The following is an 11,157-nucleotide window of genomic DNA, read 5'->3' as shown; positions in this document are numbered from 1 at the left end:
GGTGGAGACATGTACTCTGCAGTGATGTATTTTGCTTCTCTGTCTGGCAATCCAATTGATGAGTCTGGGTTTGGCAGTTGCCAGAATGGCTCTTGCCTGACTACATTGTGTCAAGATTATAGTTTCTTGCAGAGGGGATTATGGAGCAGGGTTGTTTTTCAGCAGTTGGGCTCTGCCCCTTAGTTCCAGTGACAGGAACGCTTAATGCCCGAGCGTACCAATACATTTTCGACAATTTTCAAGCTCCTGGCTTTGTGGGAACAGTTCGAGGATGCTGCCTTGCTGTTCGAACATGGCCGCATACCAGGGCGCAAATTAGATGTGGAAGAGCTTGGCTGGTTGACACTCTGTCCTGACCTCGACTCAACAGAACGGTTTTGGGATGAATTCGAGTGGAGGCTCTGAGCAAGGTCTTCTGGCTCAACTCCAAAATTCCCTAAACACGCTCATAAAGTTTGTGAAAACCCTGTCCAGACAAACTGAAGCTGTTACAACTGTAGAGGATGGGCTGACATAATATTAAAGCCTATAAAATTAACAATGGCATGTCACTCATTGTCATGTGTAAGAGACGGCAGATGAGCGGTTTGGCAATTTAATGTTTAACACACTTATAATCTGGGAAAACAGAAAAGCGCAGATCTTAATTTAACATTTTTCCTCAGGCTTTAGCGGTTTCAGATAAAGCCCCAAAAGACAAACTAATCCACGAGACCACCATCCTTTCTTCATCCTGTCTTGCCACTGAAAGCGATGCTCACGAAGCCGCCTCTTCCCAGGTCACTTCTCTGACTCCCTGCAGGCTGGATCACATGCTGAAGAAATAATTAATTTCTGTTCATTAACGGCCAAAATAACTAGATAGATGGTATTTTTATGTTTTAAACATCTCCTGACTTTGCAGGCACTTTGATCATTTCTGGGAATGGATTTTGGTCGTTTTATGTTAATTAATGAGCGTTGGAGGACACACAGTCAGGTTTAGCCATCAGCGATGGTGCCCAGTGTAAACTGTGCGCTGGGCTGCGGCCTGCGTGCCATTTATTTCCTCCAGTATCTGCCTCTAGCAAACTCCCGCTCAGCAGCCAACAGGCTCCTTCTGTTCCTTTATCACACACAATGCCGCTCGCACATAGGAGTGCAAAGGGAGTAAATGAGTGCACACACATGGATGCACACTGAGAAGATGAAAGGTACAGGAACTGAGCAGAAAAAGAAGAGGGGGAAAGAGAGACAGTGAAGATTGCAGCTTAACCTCGTGGCTCCACTGTAAAGCACCACTCACTCGTGGAAACCTCGCTGATAGCCATCTGCCTGGCAAAGGGAAAGACACCTTTACAGACACTTTTACCTTTCCGACACATCAGCAGCTCGCAAACACTCATACCGCAAACACAAGGGCAGCTGCTCATATCTAACCAATGTGCATTTATGGATGATAAATAAAAGAAGATATTCTGAGTGTGACTTTGAGCTGTTTTCTGTTTATCTAAAAGAAAATGAAAGCTTAGATAACTTTATCTGCAAAATGAAAGCGGAAACTGTTCAGAATTCAAACTGCATGTTTTTGTTTTTTTTTTTACTTCATCCTTGCGGAGATGGCTTGTGAATGCACCTATAGATGAACATCTATTTAGAGTTAGTGTGTGACTTTCAGTGACAAAAAAATCAGGTATAACAAGAAATCCTGCATAGAATTTAAAAAAAAAACATTTGCCATAAATCTGGAGCTTAGTCAATAGCTCCCTCTGAAGGAGAGAGAAAATGTTTGCTATGCATCCTCACTCTGCTCCTCGCTCCTCTTCCTCTCTCTCCAACCTGCCATACTTTAACTCCCTCTCTTCAAACATAAATTCCTTGAAAATCCTCCCACTTTCCCACTTCTGCAGCAGCTCCACAGCCCTCGCCCCGGCACTCCTTGGTGTCTTCTCCTTCTCCTCTATCCATCTCTGTCCCCCTGATCAATAATCAATCTGCTGGGGCCAAGGCCAGGGGCCCCACGCCATCTGTCACCATTGGGAGAGAAAGAGAGGAGACCGTCAGAGAGATGGGTTTTAAAAGGGGGGGGGGGGGAGAAGGAGATAGAGTTCAATCTATCTCCATCTATCTCCATCCGTGGTCAGGTTCACTCCGCTGGTATAGATCATAATTTGGAGAGATGTAATTGCTGGTCAGACAGTGGGAGGGGGAGCCAAAAGGGGGAGGGGGGCATCAATAAAGCTCCTAGGGTATTGCCCTCTCTTCCTGTCTTCCCTTCTCTCCTGTCTGACCCAGTTTACCTCTTTCGCTCCTCTTTATCTCCTCCTCTCCATCTGCCTTCTTCTCACTTCTCCTGCCATCCTCCCTTTCCCCTCATAGTTCAATTTACAAAGATCCACAGACCACAACAACATAATTTATCACTCTTACTCTCTGATTTCACGTCGGTGTGTCTGGAAGGGGGATGTATTTCTTCTTGTTTGTCCTCCTGAAGTTTTTCTCCACTCCAGACCAGTAAAGGCCATCTTAAACATCATTGTTTCTTTTCACATCACTGTTAATATACGTCTAAAGATGACGACACGGATCCTATAAATTACACTTGATTTACTTACCACAATTTATTATTTACTACTTTATCAAGTATTGTAAGTACAATCCACAGTCTATTCAATATTCACATACGTGAAACAATGGCCACCCTATGAAAGTCTCTGTGTTGCCCTAACAGCTTGGACAAATGGTTGCGTAATATCTATTTTTAATAATACTGAGAGATGCAAGTGTATTAAATAAAGATATTTGACATTTTAAATACAAAAAAATTATGGCTGGTGTGGACTAAATTAGGACACTCCAATGTTTATTCCTATTTAAAATAATTGAAATTACACTCAAGTGTATCACATCAGGTGCACATGACTAAAATGTTAATTTTGAAGGATGTCTGCCTTGTTTAAACTACAGACCTTCGGCTCGGTGTGCTCCTGGGATGTTACCACAGCTATGGAAGATCTCCTGCGTCGTACCAATGCTGAAGACCAAAGAGCCAAAGGAGCTCAGCAGCTCCAGGCCTGTAGCGCTGACCTCGCTTCTGATGAAGACCCTTGAGGAGCTGGTCCTCTACCCTCTTTTACTCCTGGTGAGGTCTTTTTTGGATACGCTGCAGTTTGCCCACTGAACTGGCATCGAAGTAGAAGATGCCATCTTTACCTGCTACACTCTGCACTGCTGCGCTCTGACCCACCTGAAGAAGGCTGGATGCACTGTGAGGATCATGTTTTTTTATTTCTCCAGTGCTAAATCTGGCCAGGACTTCTGAGGGACAAGCCAGAGCTGTCAGTACTGGACATCCACCTATTCAGGATCACCTCTCTGTCCCCCCCACCGTATGTGACGACTCAAGGCTTTGTCTCTGACAGGCTGGTTTGCAATACCGGGGCCTCCTGCAGATACCTGTGCCAGCATCCTTCCTGTTCACCACCTTCCACTGGTGGCTTGTCAATAGGTGGCACTCGGGCACTGACCCCATCAAAATTGGGGGGGGGGGGGGGTTACATAGATTTATAAACAAATCATAAAAATAAAAGCAATTTATCATACCTGTTCTCATAAAAAAAAGTGCGTCTGATTTACATTTTCCAGCATTCCCCTTCACTTTTGGGTTGATTTGACGTTATTTTTGTGTAATTCATGTCTTTTAGCGCAGAGGGACACTGGCCAGATGAATGTTTGTGTCTTCTTAAAACCTTTTTGTCTTCCATGTGACTTCCTGCTGGCTTCTAATTGGTTACTTAAACATTTGCTACAGCCAACCAGTGCTTTTTGGCCCATTTTACATCCAGTCAGATTTATTCATAATAAGTGTCGATCGAAGTCACGCCTCTGGCAGCTTAAGTGTGTGGTCGCAAATGTCACCCAAACATAGAAATGCAAACAGAGGATTTAGACAACAACAACGATGACAGCACAGTAGAGAATGGCACATTGAAAGAACATTGAGTCTTCTATTTACAAAATAATAATCTTTATGAGGCTTTCTATGGAGGAAAAGAAGCGGATAAAGAAATTCTCCATCAACTCCCCAGATTGCCATCCACAAAAGTTCTCTGACAACCCATAATTGGCCTCACCTGTGATGAGATGACTATAAATACATCAGCAGATGCCTCGATTAAATTCCCATGATGTAAATTAATCTATCAGAAACTTAAAAAGCCATGACACCATCATCATCTTCCTCAAGTTGTTAGTTACCTCCGTGTAAGGAAACATCTGACGTTGTGGAAAGTAATAAAGAAAATCAGTAAGATATTATCCATCATAATTCATTTCTGTAAATGAAGCCTCAAGATAACTGCACAAAAATGACCTCATTACTTCATTGCTTGAGATTCATGAAGAAGGGACGTATCCATGTAACATGGCGCATGTCACTCGCAAAGGAACTCTCCGACTCTTAATTTGTAAAAAAAAAAAAAAAAAAAAAAAAAAACTGTAAATACTAAGCCTGTTGTGTATGTGTGTCATGTGATTTGTGTGTATCCTAAGCCGGTGTCTGCCTCAAAGGTAATTTCACCATGATAAGACATGGTGACAATAAAAGATTCTTGAATCTTGATTCTGACATTTTGCAAATACAAATCATTTTTGTAATCTGAACCAACCTAAAACAGGAAAGATTTAGTCTGATTTAATTTAGTCAGTGAGAGGTAAAAGTGGTTGTCTGTCTTTTTTTTAACATTTAATGTAAATATCTAGTTTCCACCGAATGTCTATATATACAGTTGTTGCAGTTTCTCTAACACTTGGTTGAAAGAAGTAGGACCACATAAAAAATGGTTCTCTTCTCTGGCTCCACTCCTGATGGGCTCATGTCCACAACACCTTCATCATCAATACTAACAGTCTTTTTTATTAATTTTATTTCTTTCTTTGATTCATTTACACTTCCTTCCTTCCTTCCTTCTTTCCTTCCTTTCTTCCTTCCTTCCTTATTATTACTGCCTCTGTCTTTACTCTTCTGCCTGCCTGCTCTTGGTGAGAGTCATCAAATAGAGATTAAACACATTTGTGTTTTCACACAAAAGGACACACTCCCACAGCCACACAAGTGCAGGCTCACACCCACACACACACATATATGCTGAATTACACATGCAGAAATTTCCCTTGTATGCACACATCCACACAGACTTGCCCCCCTCGGGAAACCTTACACAATTACGGCTAGAATGGGATTCATTCTTAGCCTTCAACAACTCATTAACTGCACATTGTAAATTGTAAGTTTCAGCAGAAAGCAACGATGAGGAACAGCGAGGAATGGGAGCTCAGGGAGAAGCTAGCAACATTTCAATGTGTGTTCAGAATTTATTAGCATATCACATATGGTGCTCTACATGTACATTATGGGGGTGTAGACAGGGGGAGGTATAAGTGTGTGGATGAAAATTCTCACTCTCGAAAACCACAGGATAAGACCAGCAGCTTAAATACTTTGAAATGTTAGCTTTTTTAACTTAGTTTCAATGTGCATGATTTTTAAGCCATTAATACAGCATGGAATATGTAAACTAGTGAATACAACACATCAAGCATACATCAATCATACATATAATCTCTGGTACGCACAGAAGTGCCAGTGTTTTATGTTTTTCTCATCTACAGATACTATGGTGCCTTGCAAAAGTATTCACACCACGTGGTCCTTTCTAACTCTTGCTAATGTTACATTGAAGAGCATATTCAAGTCTTACCAACAGATTCTGCATTGGATTTAGGTCTTGACTTAGACTGGGTCATTCAAAACAATAATATGCGTATGCTATGATAGCCCTAACTGTATGAGTTCTGCTGGCAGGTTTGTCATGTTTTTTAATTCTCCAACAGGTTTTCTTCCAGGATTTTCCCCAGCGTAAAACATCCCCTTGGTATGACACTGCTGCCACCATGTTTCACTGTGGGCATGGTTTGCTTGTTGTGATGAGAAGTGTTAGATTTCCATCAAACGTGTTTTGGACACATCCCAAAAAGCTCACTTTTGCTCACACCGGGCCTGATTGTCTTCTTCCACGTTTGTTGTTTACCTGAATGGCCTGCGGTAAACTATGAATGGGACTTTTCAAGGCTTTTTTCAACGATAACTATCTCCTTTGTTAAGGCCAAAGCTGCAGAGTGCATGACCCAAACCCAAACGGTCTGAGGCATCTTATTTAATCAGAACAGCTTAATTTATACTGAAATTACACACAAGGATATCCTCTTTTATGACCTTCTGAATGCAGTTGGTTGCACTAGATTTTATTCTGTGGCATCAAAATACAGTTCGGGCCAATCTTGTTGCAGTATTTTGGTTTAAGACAGGACATACCAGTTGTGACGAAAACAAGAGCTGCCGAGCCCAGAGCTGAACCAAAATAAGCAAGAAGTGATTTGATCTGCGTAAATTTGTTGTAGTTTCTCACGAAGCCTGCTGCTTACATTTTGATTTGATATGGCAATTGGATAAACCAACCTTTGGTTTACTCTCTGATTTCTGCTGAATGTCCCTCCTTTCCCTGAACGGATTCCAATTGAGCAGTCCCAGATTGATAATGTGCAGGACATAGAGTGATACACATTATCAATCTGGCTTGCCAGATTAAATTACACACCCTGCTAAAGAATTTAATTTGTTTACCAAAATAAATAAATTAAAGCCATGTAGACTTAAGTTTTCTTTTCTCTGTTATAGTTTTGGTCTATTGCAAATTTTCAGATGTAACCTAAAACCCCACTGGTGTACCATCTAGTGGTGCGCTAAATGAATTACAAACAACCTCACTGTTAAGCGTATAATAATTACTACAGAAGCCGCGGAGTGTCATAAATGTCACAATGTAAACATGTCCTCAATGTATTTGGTACCAAGATACTGCAAATAGCTGATAGCTACAGTTGTCATGTGAAATGGTTTTTGGCACTGTAGCCAAGTCCGCTTGTTTGTTTGTAAATTTCGTGATTCCCGGTTTTTTGGCCTTATTTCTGAACATGCAGTCAGTCACTTGTCTGGGCTCTAAAATAAGCAACTACAAACACAAGTAAAGAGGCCTTCTCGCACTGCTGCGCCATGGATACCGTGAACCGGCCAGTTGAAATATCCCTCCGCACACACACATACACACACACACTCCCTGAGAAGGAGAGGCAGACAAGATGAACAAACTAGCCATCTGTGCCAGGAGGACAGGATAGTTTCTGGACTACACTGCCCTGTTTCTAACATAAAGCCAAAATAAACTTCACTGTTATATTCAATTAACTGACCTGTTGTCCAGCAGAAAGCTGCAACCTTCACACCTGTTTTGAGTCCGTTCTCCCACATGAATTGTCTCCACATGGTAATAATAGCTGTGCCGATATAGACACATTTTTTCCCAATTATACTTTTTTTTTCTTGGTTACTTTCTCTTCCCTCTCGTTGTGCAAAGAGTATGGGTGGTCCTCCATTTCAACAGAAAACGGCAAACAGAAGGATCTACGGTTGTCTTTGCTTGTTTTCTACTCCTCCTCCACCGACAGCGTAAGTTATGAGAATGCTTCCATTTTTGATGCAATGTTATTAGACTTTGCCAGAATGTATTTATAAAAGCAATACTTGATTTTTGCTAATTAAAAGGCTAATTAGTTACACACTGTCCCTTTAAGAGAATTTTAAAGATTCAAAGAGTTTGAAAATTTTCACAAGTGATTTTAGTTATTTGTTTAGAAAGACAATTTTATTAACTACAATAAAGGTTTTGTTGTCTCTTTCTGTGGATTTTATACTATACTGCAAACCTCCACTGCTTTTTTCACCACTGTCCATTCACTCCCCCCTCCTCTGTAAGTGTCAGTGTACAATTAGTAAAAACTAGTATGCACCTCTAACAATGTAAACATCTTTCTGTGCCTTTTTTTCTGTGCATAGTCACATGCACCACAGCTTTTTCTGCATAGTGTATGTGTTTGCTTGCATTTACCTAATTTCACATCTCAAAATACTCATTCATTTGTTTTTTAATGCCACTTTTTGTAGGACTCTGTAGGGTATGTTCTTATCCCGCTGGTCACGTGGCAGTTGTCACTAGGTGGGAAATTACTTGAACACCTAATGTGGATAATTATCTGGGTAATGAATCCAGGTTAATGCAATGGCCTCAAGGGGAACTGAAACACACCCCACCTCCTCAAGAATCTAGTCGGGCATGCTGTACATACTCAATGCAAAAAGAAAAAAAAATACATTGTGCACATACAGCATGCAAACAAAGATCATAAATTACCCAGTCCATACACACATGATTTTATCACACCTTATGTGTTCCAGCAGTATTGACTGTGTTTCTGCACATGAAGAGATTTAGTGTGTTCCTGCTGTGTCAGCACATCTGGATGTTTAAAGTCATACACAACCCCTGGGATCCACACGTATGTTCTCCATCTTTACCTATAATCAAGCAGTACTTTTTTAAAGGAAGCTATAAACAAAGATAAAAAAATATTCTAAACTATTTAATGAAAGTGGGTAGCAACACACAGTAATATTTCTGATGAATCCTTGGGCTTTAAAAAATGTAATATCTATTTGCATTTTTCATTAATGATTCAATGATTGACAACAACATTTTATGAAATTCATTCATCCATTTTCTAACACGCTCATCCCTATTGGGGTCACGAGGGGTCATTTTATAACAGATAACTAAAAATAAATTTTTAATGGAGTTTTAGATTTCTAAGTGATACCAGTTTTTTTATTGTAAACACTGGGTCTGGCTGACATGGCAGTGTTGGCTGTGGAGTTCCACAAAGTTCTATGCTTAACCTCATGTTTTTTAATGTATTAATATATTTTAATGTTAATGCTATTAGATGAGAAAGTATTTTTCTTTTGCATATAAATCTGAGCCGTGTGGTGTGTTTGAATATGCAATCATGCAATCAATCAGTTGCGTTTTCTAACCTCCAAAAACATGTTGGGTGCTTATATGGAGCTAAATCAGCGACAACTTGCGATGATATTGAAAAAAAAGATTTGGCATTGTAAAATCAAACATTGAAAATTGAAACATTGAAAAGTCAAAAATTTTTAGAAAGTAAAAACTTATGATGATATTCTCATTTTATGCTGCAGCTTTTGTTTTCAATGAGAGATGTTTTCAGTATCACTGCAGAGTTCCTTTAGCTACTCACTACAAGCTGACACTGTTTAGCCGTCGGGGGCGGGGCTAAATTGTAGGCTCCTTCATGGGCCTTCAATTTTTCCGGTACTCATCATCTACCTGCAGTGAACATATGGAAGGCTCTGGTTCAAGTACCGCTGCTCGGTCACAAGAAAGGGTATTAATTTGATTAAAATTGTCCTCATTAACTGTAAAAGGGTATTATTTTGATTTAAATTAACTTAAATAATGTATACAGCTAATATTATTGATACCATTTCTTGTGGTCAAGCAGCAATGCTTGAACCGGAGCCTTCCATAAGTTCAATGCAGGTAGATGACGAGGAGTACAAGAAAACCAGATGGACTGTGAAGTTATTCTAGTTAAAATTACTTTAGATCAGAAATCCCCAAGAATATACTTGGCTTATTTCTTATTATCAATAGAAACAATTAAGTATTTCTGTATGTTTGTGAATGTATGACAGAAGTCTAGTCAAGGATTTACTTAGCTTATTCCTTTGTTTTTCCTATGTCTGTAATATCTTTCTGTTCATGTAGAGCACTTTGAATCGTCTTGTTACTGAAAAGTGCTATATAAATAAACTTGCCTTGCCTTGCCTTGTCAAGGAGCTTTTAAAAGTAGTGAAACCATTCGTTTGTTTAAATCAAGGTCAAAACCCTATTTGTTTAGAGTTGCCTTTGAAGGTTAATGTTGAAGTTTGTATTCCACCTTTTCTTATATGCTTATATCTTGACCATTACTAGTCCATTGCGATGGGTTTTCTTTTGTAATGTTTTCTTTTCTTATGTTTTGTTCATATACAGCCCTTTAAATTGTCTTACATACAATTAAACTTGCCTTGCCTTGTCAGAATGTTTCATGGTGTCAAGAATGATTTATCATGTAAACAACTGTAAAGAAACCATAATATAAATCCCTGTTTGTATTTCCTTCTTGAGAGACCAAGAACATTCTAAAGGGTTGTGTAAATTGTGTATGAATGACATACGCAAATAAACCGTCTCTCTGAGAAGCTGGACCAAACACGGACTCTTTTTCCTGAGTCATTTTAATTATATGTTTTAAGAAACAAAACCTGTTCCTGCCCCCTTTTCAGACCACAATGGATGGATGGATGGATGGATGGATGGATGGATGGATGGATGGATGGATGGATGGATGGATGGATGGATGGATGGATGGATGGATGGATGGATGGATGGATGGATGGATGGATGGATGGATGGATGGATGGATGGACGGACGGATGGATGGATGTTGGCAAAAAATAATTTCAAGTGTATCTGTCCTGTTTTTAAGTCTATACTACACCAATAGTTTAGATATGCTTGGGCTCCTTTGGAAAGCAGAATGTGCATCCTGAATAATACTTTGATGGTTTTCCTGAATGTTTGGCTTTATTTTTTAGAAAGTAAAACGAATGTGAACTGGTGGGCTAAAGATAATCTATCTGCTGTTTTATTATTATGCAGAACAGTTGGTATTTGTGCAGCTGCAGGCGAGGCTTTTAGTTATTTTCATCACTGGCAGCTCGTTGATGCAACATTGTTGGTGATTGAGCCAAGCTGTAAAACCTTTTAGTGTGTTTTGCTGTAGCAAAACAAAACTTTAATTCTTATTTTATCTGTTATGCTACAAGTTTACTGAGCTGTAGGATTGGAGGCACTAAATTCTGCACACAATGTTCACAATTGCCATTGTCTTGGTACTGGTTTGTTTTGCTGTTATCTTTTTGTTATTGTCGCAGTAAGCCAAACAGCATTTCTGAAAATGAAAATGGGTTTTTATGTATAGAGTAATAACATAAATGGATTCCCCCATGTCTTTCTGCGCCACTCTGGAAGCCTGCGGCTATTTATCTGCTTTTGACTAATTATTCATTAGTAAACACAGAGAAAGGAGCACAGAAAATATGATTGCACACACCAAAAAAAATAATCTACAAGCTAGTGCTGCTGGCTCTTCCTT

This window comes from Fundulus heteroclitus, chromosome 9 (assembly GCF_011125445.2).
Source record: "Fundulus heteroclitus isolate FHET01 chromosome 9, MU-UCD_Fhet_4.1, whole genome shotgun sequence".
Classification (NCBI taxonomy): domain Eukaryota; kingdom Metazoa; phylum Chordata; class Actinopteri; order Cyprinodontiformes; family Fundulidae; genus Fundulus; species Fundulus heteroclitus.
Note: the sequence above shows the minus strand (reverse complement) of the source record.